Here is a 10,308-nt window from a genome sequence, read left to right as displayed (position 1 = left end):
ACTCATTTCCTCTCTTAATTCCATTTGTAGACACTTGGCCTCACCGTAACCTGAACAACTCTCGCGTTGCTGTATTTTATCCCTTTACTTGCCATCCTCCGGATCATGATCATGGCCCTTCCACGATCTCTGCTCAAAGTAAATGATCAGTTACTAAAAGAAATTAATACGCCACAGAGGCTTCCTTTGACAACAAAGAACACACTATGGTCACAGTTCAGTTACAAGTAAGCTTCTAATTCAGATCCATGATATTTAAGCAGTCTTTAAAAGTTGGAACTCGAAGAGCTTATCTTTGGAGGAGAAAACCTAACACAAAAATATAGGTTTTAAAGTATACACATGAGATTCAATATGTACCACTATTTTCCTTTCATTTTACATTTATTTCTGAGCATTTGTGTCAGTTTGACTTGCAATAATTTCATGAGATTCTCGCAGAGAGATATACCACTTTACAGTGCTTATATCTACAGCAAAGGTAAGGGTATTTAACTGCATTAAAATTGTGACAGTATTTTACATGTATTAAGCAGATTTAGAGCAGGAGGAAAAGTACTCCACTCCAAGAGCTTGGATTGTAGCCCTATTCTCCACACATGAAGCAGAGTATAATCTGGTCACTTGTCCTTGTACCACGGGGTTTTTCAAGGTGTAAATTCATAGAGTATCTGTGTGGCTCTAATCTCTCATATGTCTTGCCCTCTTGTGTTGTGATTCTCTCACACTTAAATGGAAAAAAAAAATCAAGTCAAACTAAAATCATCCAGGTCCTCGTTATGAGAAGAGTTATTGGTGCTTCATCTGGATGTTATATGGAGTGATAAAAATATCCTGTGGGAGGTCGATGCTCACCACAGGTGATTTGGATGTAGACTAACATAAAAATGGCCCTTATGCCACAGGAACAGACTTAGAAATAGTTTACTAAACTAGTGTATAGGAACTTTCCACCTGAAATTACATTCCCATGGAGAAGGTCTCCCTGGTTACAGTTTTGATTGGTTGGTTGGTTTATATTTGCTCTGTCCTAAAAAGAATTTTAGACAGCTGATCATCGGTGCCAGTCTGATATGGTGTCACATGTATTATTAATAAAAATCTTTCCAGCGTCCACTCTGATGGCTGGAGGATGGGGATAAGGTAAGCATTTTAGAGTTTTCGTAGCATACCATTAAGATATCACCAAAACCTCGCTCTGACCGTAGCTGTCACATCTCATATTTTAACCCATGATATATGGATTTTGAAATACAGATGCTACTGTTTTTACTTAAGTGGCTAGAACTTTTTCATGTTCACAAGTAATGCAAAGCAAAATGATAAAGCCTGATGTTAGCCTGAAAATGGAAAAATATTGATGGAGGCATTCTAAGTGATTTTGTCCCTTGGGTTGATTCATCCCCAGGGAGCGTGAGTATGCATGAAAATAAGGAAACTTATTTACCCAGTTCGTCAAAACCAGACAGTGGTGACTTCCTTACATTGCATTTGCTTTTGTGATAAGCAGCTTCCATTGATTAGTCACATACTCCATCCCAGGCCCTGTAATAGGCAGGGGCTTTACAGACATTTTTCCCTTTATTTAAAAAAATTTTTTTAATGTTTATTTATTTTTGAAGGACAGAGAGACTCAGAGGGAGAGGGGCAGAGAGAGAGGGAGACACAGAATCCAAAGCAGGCTCCAGGCTCTGAGCTGTCAGCACAGAGCCTGACGCAGAGCTCGAACTCACAGACTGCGAGATCATGACCTGAGCCAAAGTCGAATGCTTAACTGAGCCGCCCAGACGTCCCATACGTTTGCCCTTTATGGTGATCCTATTATTATCTCCAACTTACAGCAGCGGGGGGCCCTATTCAAGGTGGCTCAACAACGTCAGGCTTCAAAACCAGGTCAGCATGGCTCCAGACCTTTCCTTTTACCACGATTCCACATTCCATCTGATGCTAAGATAACACAGTCAGCATCGTGAAGTCCTTGTCTGCTTTCAAGATGGCTCAGAGAAGCTAGCTAGGTTTCCTCTCACCCACACCGCAGCTAATTTAGACCTCCATTTGGGGAGATGCCGGGATAACTGCAACCCTCTACACTCCGCTGGTTTTCATTTGAATTGTCAAATATTTTGAGCCTCTCAGATGAAGTGGCTAGATCACAGACCTCTTATGGTGCAGGATGTAGTTGGCAAACACTGCCTTTGTAGTTGTCATACATTAGCTGAATTTGCAGGATTAAGATCGAAGGAGTTGGCACTTGGAATATTCGATGGAAAGGAGACGTCAGGACAAGGACCAGAACAACAGCACTGAGAGTTTCTGCCTCTTGCCACAGTCCACCCCTTTGCCTCACCAATATTTTTATATGCCCACAGTACACATTCCCCCCATGTCCATGAAGGTGACCCCAGAGTCTTGTCAAATTATGGCAATAAGCTCAAAGCTCAGTTTCTGGAGTAAAAAACCTTAGGTCTGCTCATCCAGAAACAATGAAGAGAGATGTGTTGGGGCAGCCATAAAGTTCCCTGGGAACATAGAACTGTAGAAAAAGAAGAGAAGTGTGTTAGCAAATGTACACGGTTTCAGGAGGCCAAAGTGAGAGAGAAAAGAGGAAAGAGCGAGTGAAGCAAGGCGAGGCTTACAGCAAAATATGCTGCTGAGTCTCTTCAGGAGCCACGGACCCTCCTCAGACGAATCGCCGTATCCGTCTGCCCATCGACAGGCAACTTTGGGAAAAGGTGGCATTTTTGTTCCAGAACATGTAGTTTGATATATTAACTCAGAAAAGTTAACTCTTTACTCTGCACATTATGCTCTTGGACCCCTTCTTTCTATGAAATGAGAATCTCCTTTACATTAAAGGGTGAATTACTGTACAAGTTCTATTGTTCCCTAACTGAAAGATGCTTTCTTTTGTTTGGGTGTCCATCCTGCCTCTCCAAGGCTCAGATGCCGAAGCCATTTGAGTTGGTATTCAGTTTTAATAGTACCCAAGATTCGTTTTAACCAGGCGTGGCAAGACACAGACGTGGACACGATGGCCACGAAGGGAGATGTTCCTATTAAACTCACAGTCCTACAGAGAGCACAGCTTGCCAAGTAAGGCCACAGAGGGAAGCACCAAGGCCAGGTGAGCAGGAAGGGAGACGATGGGCAAGAGTCTTTATTGTGGTTTTCCAAGAAAGGAATGTCTAGGCGAGGTAAGCAGGCTAAGCAGGTGTGGGATTGGCTGGTTTGAATAATTTCCGCAGGTTCTGGGGCATGGGGGTGTCTGTGGTTGTCTGGTATCTATCTGGCCCTGGGTTGATTAGGGCAGGTATATAGTGACCCAGAGTATGAGGGTGGAGGTAGGTATGGGCTCTGGATTGGCTGATTTGTGCCTCCGGACGTTTACCGTCTCTAGGAATTAGGTAACCTTGGGAGGGTCAGTTCCTCTCAGGTCAGCAAGACCCCAGATGTCAGAGCATCAAGAATACAGAAAATAAAGGGTTCCTGAGCGGCTTGGTCGGTTAAGAATCTGACTCTTGATTTCAGCTCAGGTCATGATCTCACAGTCCGTGAGTTCAAGCCCCACATCGGGCTCCATGCTGACAGCATAGAGCCTGCTTGGGACTCTCTTTCTCTTCCTCTCTCTGCCCCTCCCCCATGCTCTCTAAATTAATTAATCAATTATTAAACTTAAAAAAAAAGAATACAGAAAATAAGAAACCAGAGTCCATACATATCCAAACAGATATAGTAATTTCCAAAATTTGAGTTAAAAAATTTTTCTAATGTTTATTTATTTTTGAAGGAGACACCGACAGTGTGAGTGGGGGAGGGGCAGAGAGAGAGGGAGACACAGAATCCGAAGCAGGTTCCAGGCTGCGAGCTGTCAGCACAGAGCCCAATGCGGGGCTCAAACCCACAAACTGTGAGATCATGACCTGGGCTGAAGTCAGACACTTAACTGAGCCACTCAAGTGCCCCTCCAGAATTTGAGTTTTAAAAGGGACATGAAAACTTTGTACATAAAAAAGAATGTTTGTTGTACTATTTCAAAGAAGTAAAAGAGACCATTCTGTTTTATCCAAACTTATCCGTTCACATTTCCTCAAATCATTCCGTATAGACAGCCATACATTCTGCCTATGCTTGAGCCTTTGGCAAACCAAAAGAAAGAAAATCAAACATACGGTGGCTTAACCAAATGTCATTTTATGTCCTTTTAGATCACCCATTGCAGACGTAGGAGTCCAAAGCGCAAAGGAAGCTCCACGGTGATATCTTTCTTCTCAGGCATCTTTAAAACATGACTTCCGGGGCACCTGGGTGGCTCAGTCAGTTAAGCGTCTGACGTCAGCTCAGGTCATGATCTCGCGGTTCATGAGTTCAAGCCCCACATCAGGCATCTGTGCTGATGGCTCAGAGCCTGGAGCCTGTTTCAGATTCTGTGTCTCCCTCTCTCTCTGACCCTCCCCCGTTCATACTCTGTCTCTCTCTGTCTCAAAAATAAATAAATGTTAAAAAAAAAAATTAAAAACAAAAAAAACCATGACTTCCAGGGACGCCTGGTGGCTCAGTTGGTTAAGCATCTATCTGGCTCTTGATTTCAGCTCTGGTCATGACCTCACAGTTCGCTCGATCAAGCCCCACACCTGGCTCTGCGCTGACCGTGTGGAACCTGCTTGGGATTGTCTCTCTGCATCTCCCCTGCTTGTGCCCTCCCTCTCTCTCTCTCAAAATAAATAAATAAACACTCAAAAAATAAAAAATAAAACATACATAGTGTTTGCACTCCAAGCCAAAAGAAAGGAAAAGGTATCTGCATTCTGAGCCTTTCTCCTTTAAAAAAATTTTTTAATGTTTATTTATTTTTGAGAGAGAGAGAGAGAGAGAGAGAGAGCATGAGTGAGGGAGGGGCAGAGAGAGAGGGAGACACAGAATCTGAAGCAGGCTCCAGGCTCTGAGCTGTCAGCACAGAGCCCAACGCAGGGCTCGAACCCACAAACTGCAAGATCATGACCTGAGCCAAAGTCGATCACTTAACCGACTGAGCCACCCAGGTGCCCCCTGAGCTTTTCTCTTTTTGGATTAACAGATTAACTTTATAAAACCTAGATTTATGTATATTGTCAGAAAAATAGCTGCTGCATAGATAAGACCCTTATGAATATGATGGGCACAGATTGGATTTGTCTTTCAAATATAAGATTCTACATGTAATTCTAATGGCTGGTAAAATATCAGCGATACAGTAGAACAAAGATGCCCCCCTCCCCAGGCCAAGTTCACCTCTCACTTCCTGGAATTGGTCTCAGCTGCTTTAAGATGCAGAACCAAATGATAATAATAGCAACAATAATTGTAACAATGATAGAAACTAACCTATGTTGAACACTTACGAGGGGTCAGGCAATGTTCTAAGTGCTGTATGTGTATGTATGACCCAGTTTAATCCTTACAGCGACCTCGAGAGGGAGGGGGTACTATTTTTATCTTTTGTTGTGTCATGGTCAAGTCTTGGTAAACTGAGCTGGGCTCAGAGCTTCTTTCGCCAAAGATTTGCTTTGAGGGAAGGAGGTGAGGCGACGGACGCTGTGGAAATTGAGGAGGTGTGGGGAGAGGTGGGGAATGATGGAGCAAGGATGGCTGATGGGGAAGATCCACACGGGTGCCTCCCTCCTCTCCTCCATCCTTCGGGCCCCCCGTTTGTTACCCCTAACACACAGACTCAGTGGTAGCCATCAATACCATTTGTGAAACCGGGGCTAGAAGCTACAAAAAAAGAAGAAAAAAAAAATGAGTTTGGGAGTTGATAGCTTCCTTAAATAGCAAGGTAGAGATACCACTGTGAGGTGTGTGGACGGGGGCACAACGTTCCACAGAAATTCCAGGTGACCTTGATGGTATGTGAATTGCATCTCAATAAGCAGTTATTAACAGACAAGGATTAAGGCAAAAAAGTAAGTCTGGCTAGGTCTCTAAAATAAAAAACTTGACATGAATACAGAGCCCACGATATGGATCAAATAGCGGTCCAAAAAAATCCAGAAAAAAAAAAAAAGAAAAGAAAAAAAAGCATGGGGAAGTGGTTCATAACTAGAGAAGAAATAGTGCAATTCTGGCCCAGCTGGGGTTTTGGCTGCGCCTACTTCAGACTTACCACGGGATGTAATCTCTAGTCCATAACCCAACACATTAATAATCCTACCCCTATCCTTGAATTGCTAGTTTGACTGTTGGAAGCATCAGTGTGGTTACTCATTCACTCATTAAATATTTGGGGAGTAAGATGCTGAGTTCCTGATCTCTGTTGAGGAACTCTGGCTCCAATGATAAAGTCTGGTGGGCTCCCTGGAGGAGTAGGGTGGAGACGGTGGACTGCTGTAGCAAAGAGGCCAGACTTCCTGAAAGAAGTGGGGGCAGGGCATTGATGACTGACCCACTCTAGGGAGCCTCCCACAGGTCTATCATCTGGAAGGAGAAAGTCTAGAATTGCTGGAGATTGTAGGAGGCATAGATTGGTTACAAAGGGAAGTTGATACCATGCCAAGGTTGGGAATTGCTAGCAGCGTTAACAGGTTCAGAGCACCCTGAGGAAGTGGACACGGAGCATGTTGGACACAGACGTGGACTAATGTCATCTATGACACAAACATCACCAACAAACAATGCACGGGCCTTCGATTAGCATTACATTTGCTCCAGTACGAAGCTACTTTGGTGATATGCCGTTAGGTTATGTCGTTAGGAAGACGGAGGAGTCTTTAGATGCAGAGGGCAGAGCTGCCAGAGGTAAGAGGAAGGGTAGATAATCACCAGTGACACTTACTGAACACTTGCTATGCCCCAGGCACTGTGCTAAGGGCTGGAAATGGGTTAATCCTTTTAATCCTCAAGACGACCCCGTAAGGGAAATAGTATCACCTGTTTACAGAGGAAGCAAATGAAACTTAAAGGGGAAGAAAACACTTGCTCCGAGGCAGGTAGCAGTGGAGACGTGATGTGAAATCAGTGTCAAACACCTGAAACTTCATTCTTGCACCCCACAGTCCATGACCTCAGGACAATGTGAAGACCAGAGGTTGCTAAATATAGAAATCATCTGTTCTAAAAATGTGACATTCATGTGGGAAGGGAAAGTTGAAGTGAGAGTCAACAAGGCAAAAATGAGTTATGAAAAAGGGAAGTTGGACATGAATATATAATGGGCTTCAGTTCACCGTGACCTAGGTGAAAATGGAAATTTACAAGTAAATTTGACTTACGTTGCAAAACAAGTATAAATTGTCAGATGAAGTAAAAGCAAAGCACTGTGTACCACGAAACACTGTAATTAGCCAAATAAACCGAGTACATGCCATAAGAATTAAGGCACTTATGAATCATTGGCAGGCATGAGTAGGTAAGGGTTTGTGTTGCTGGACAAATCAGAAGTTAGAAAAGAAAATATGCTAATACATTGCTTGCAGGCATATCCAGTTCCAACTACGTTGAATGCTCATTAGGTTCTTGTTTTTTGTTTGTTTGTTTTTTTAAGATTTAGCTTCCCTTTTATTGAGCCAGGGTGATGTAGAGCAATAATGTATTTTTTCAGCATGGAACACCAAAACTTTCTTGGGAGGAGAAAGCAGGTTTCCGTTGGCCACAGATGAGCAATAATTATGTGGACCAGGAGTGATCAAAGAACAGACCTGCCTGGTCTGTGGGGAGCTGTGTCTCTCTTGGTGGGGTCACTGCTAACTTCCATACTAAAACTTACTAGGGTCCAAAGAGGTTGAAGCCAATCACGTTTAATTGGTAGCACATCCTAGGAAAAGCCACGTAGCTCCTGGCACACGGGCCCTCCTCTCATCCCGGAGACTGTCATGGATTGCTGGGTTTTCTTCCATCCATTACTTTCCATACCCCGAGCACCTGTTTCTTGGAACGCAACGTCAGGTGTTTTTTTTTTGTTTTTTGTTTTTTTTTTTTTTAACATTTATTCATTTTTGAGACAGAGAGAGACAGAGCATGAACGGGGGAAGGTCAGAGAGAGAGGGAGACACAGAATCCGAAACAGGCTCCAGGCTCTGAGCTGTCAGCACAGAGCCCGACGCGGGGCTCGAACTCACAGACCGCGAGATCATGACCTGAGCCGAAGTCGGATGTTCAACCGACCGAGCCACCCAGGCGCCCCAACGTCAGGTGTTTTATGTGAGGATTGAAAGCGAACCCTCCAGGTATAGTCCCCGGCCTTAGTAAGCTTTCAGTCCCTTCGCTGAAACATAACTACTGGGCATGAAACAAAACAACAACAACAAAGTGTACAATTGAGCAATGAGCATGTTATAGGCTTTAGGACAAGGAGAAATTAAGGTGGACGGCCACCATTTATTGTAGAGTTTGATGGGAAAGCTGGCACCGAGAAGCATTTTAGATACGTGTGGGCTAACGTGTATCCATCAGTTCATATGGTATCTTTTACTGCCTTGGTTTTCACTGTCGAGAAAATGGAGGTAACATTTGTCCTGTCTTATGGTAATAAGGGATCATTGCCAAGGTGCCAGGATGCAGAGATATCTAAAGGAAGGACAACATCAACTTAACCAAAAAGAGAAGGCAAGACAGTCAGAAATCGGCATCAAAACGTGAACAATTGTACCCTTTGATGTACCTAGACTTGCCCAATACTGAACGGCACAATGGCACAATATTGAATGTTTCCTGTGTGGGACTCCTCTAGCATTGTCTCGGCCAGAATGTAGCATGTGTATCTCTTTCCCCACATTTCTTATTATTTGGCAAACTTTGGAATCTTCAACAAGAGCAAGTTCTATAGTGCCAGGAGCTATTTCAAGAGCTTTAGAGACATATCAATACACTTAATCCCCTTGAAACAATTCTATGTAGTAAGTGCTGCTATTGTTGCCCTGTTTTACTGATAAAGAAGATGAAACATAGAGAAACAGCTTGCCTACGTGTCACAGCCAGTGAAGGGAAGCTGTGAATCCGATTCAAGATAGTCTAACTGGAGCCCATGCACTTAACGTCCAAGCTCTAAGGCAACGCCCCAGGACACCATTGTGAGGATGGTTGGTATTGCCACAGGAAGAACCAGCAGAAAGCTCTCCTAGACCGAAGGGCTGTGAGAAATACTGTGCAGGTGGTGTCCCCAGACTGCAATGTCCCCAGCATACCAGGGAAGGCCAAGAGGCCACATTTACCAACCATCTACATGCCTATCAACGCTTGAAGACAGAGCCTAGGACGGAGGCCATGGCTGGAGACGGTTGGGCAAAAGAGAAACAAGATAATGGGACAGCACACATGGATGCAAAGTGAGAGAAAAGTCTGGGCAGGGCTTTAATGCTCATTGTGTTTCCTCAAAATAACACGTCCTGGGAACAGATTATCTCAGTATCTCTGTATCTCTTTCGTCTGTGCTGAAATGTTAGTGCAATGAGCGTGGTGGCAAAATTGGCGGACCAGCTGCAGAAACTGGGAAACCTTGGCTTATTTAAATTTCTGTGACGGTGAGATTTGACCAGGGTGAGTTTGCGATCCTTGGCCCTCTCGCCAAGGTGTGGTCTGGGTAGTTTTTCTTTATCCAAGTAGCAGGTATTAATACTATAAGCGCTCTGGGGGCAGACATTCTGGACGACACTGGGGAAGTAATTGGAGAGACATGGTTCCTGCCCTATGATCTCACGGTCATATGTGATCAACGGCAATATAGCAAGTGTGCCTGGAGAGGGTACTAGGTGCCACCAGGGCACGGCGGGGAAGAGCCTGACGATTTAAGAAGGTTTCAGGGAGGAGGTACCATGGCTGACTTGTGGAAGAAGGATCAGAGTCTGCCAGAAAGAAGAGGAGAAGGAACAGGGCACAGCCGGACAAAAGTATGGAAGTATGAGAGAGCATATTGAATCCATGCAATTATAAGATGGTAGTATTCTCTGCCTCCCCGTTTTCTTCCCCCCAGCTTAAACAGCACACGTTTGTTATCATATGGTTTTATGGGGCAGGAGCATACGCACTATTTAATTGGGTTCTCTGCTTCAGGGTCTCTGACGAGACTGCCGTCAGAGATGTTGGCCGGTGGGGGGGGGGGGGGGGGGGGGTCTGACTTTAAGGCTCGACCAGAGAAGGATGCACTCCCAGGCTCATGAGATTGTTGGCAGAATTCAACTCCTTGCAGGCTGGTAGACTGAGGGTCTCGGTTGCTTGCTGACAGCTGGCCAAAGGCCATCCCTTGCCCTGTGGGTCTCTCCAACACAGCAGCCCGCGATGGGGAGGGTGTGCTAGCAAATTGGAAGTTAAGTTATGTGGTTTAATACAGAAGTGACACAC

Source organism: Panthera pardus, unplaced genomic scaffold, assembly GCF_024362965.1.
Source record: "Panthera pardus isolate Hobbes unplaced genomic scaffold, ASM2436296v1 HiC_scaffold_17, whole genome shotgun sequence".
NCBI classification, from domain to species: Eukaryota; Metazoa; Chordata; class Mammalia; order Carnivora; family Felidae; genus Panthera; species Panthera pardus.
Note: the sequence above shows the minus strand (reverse complement) of the source record.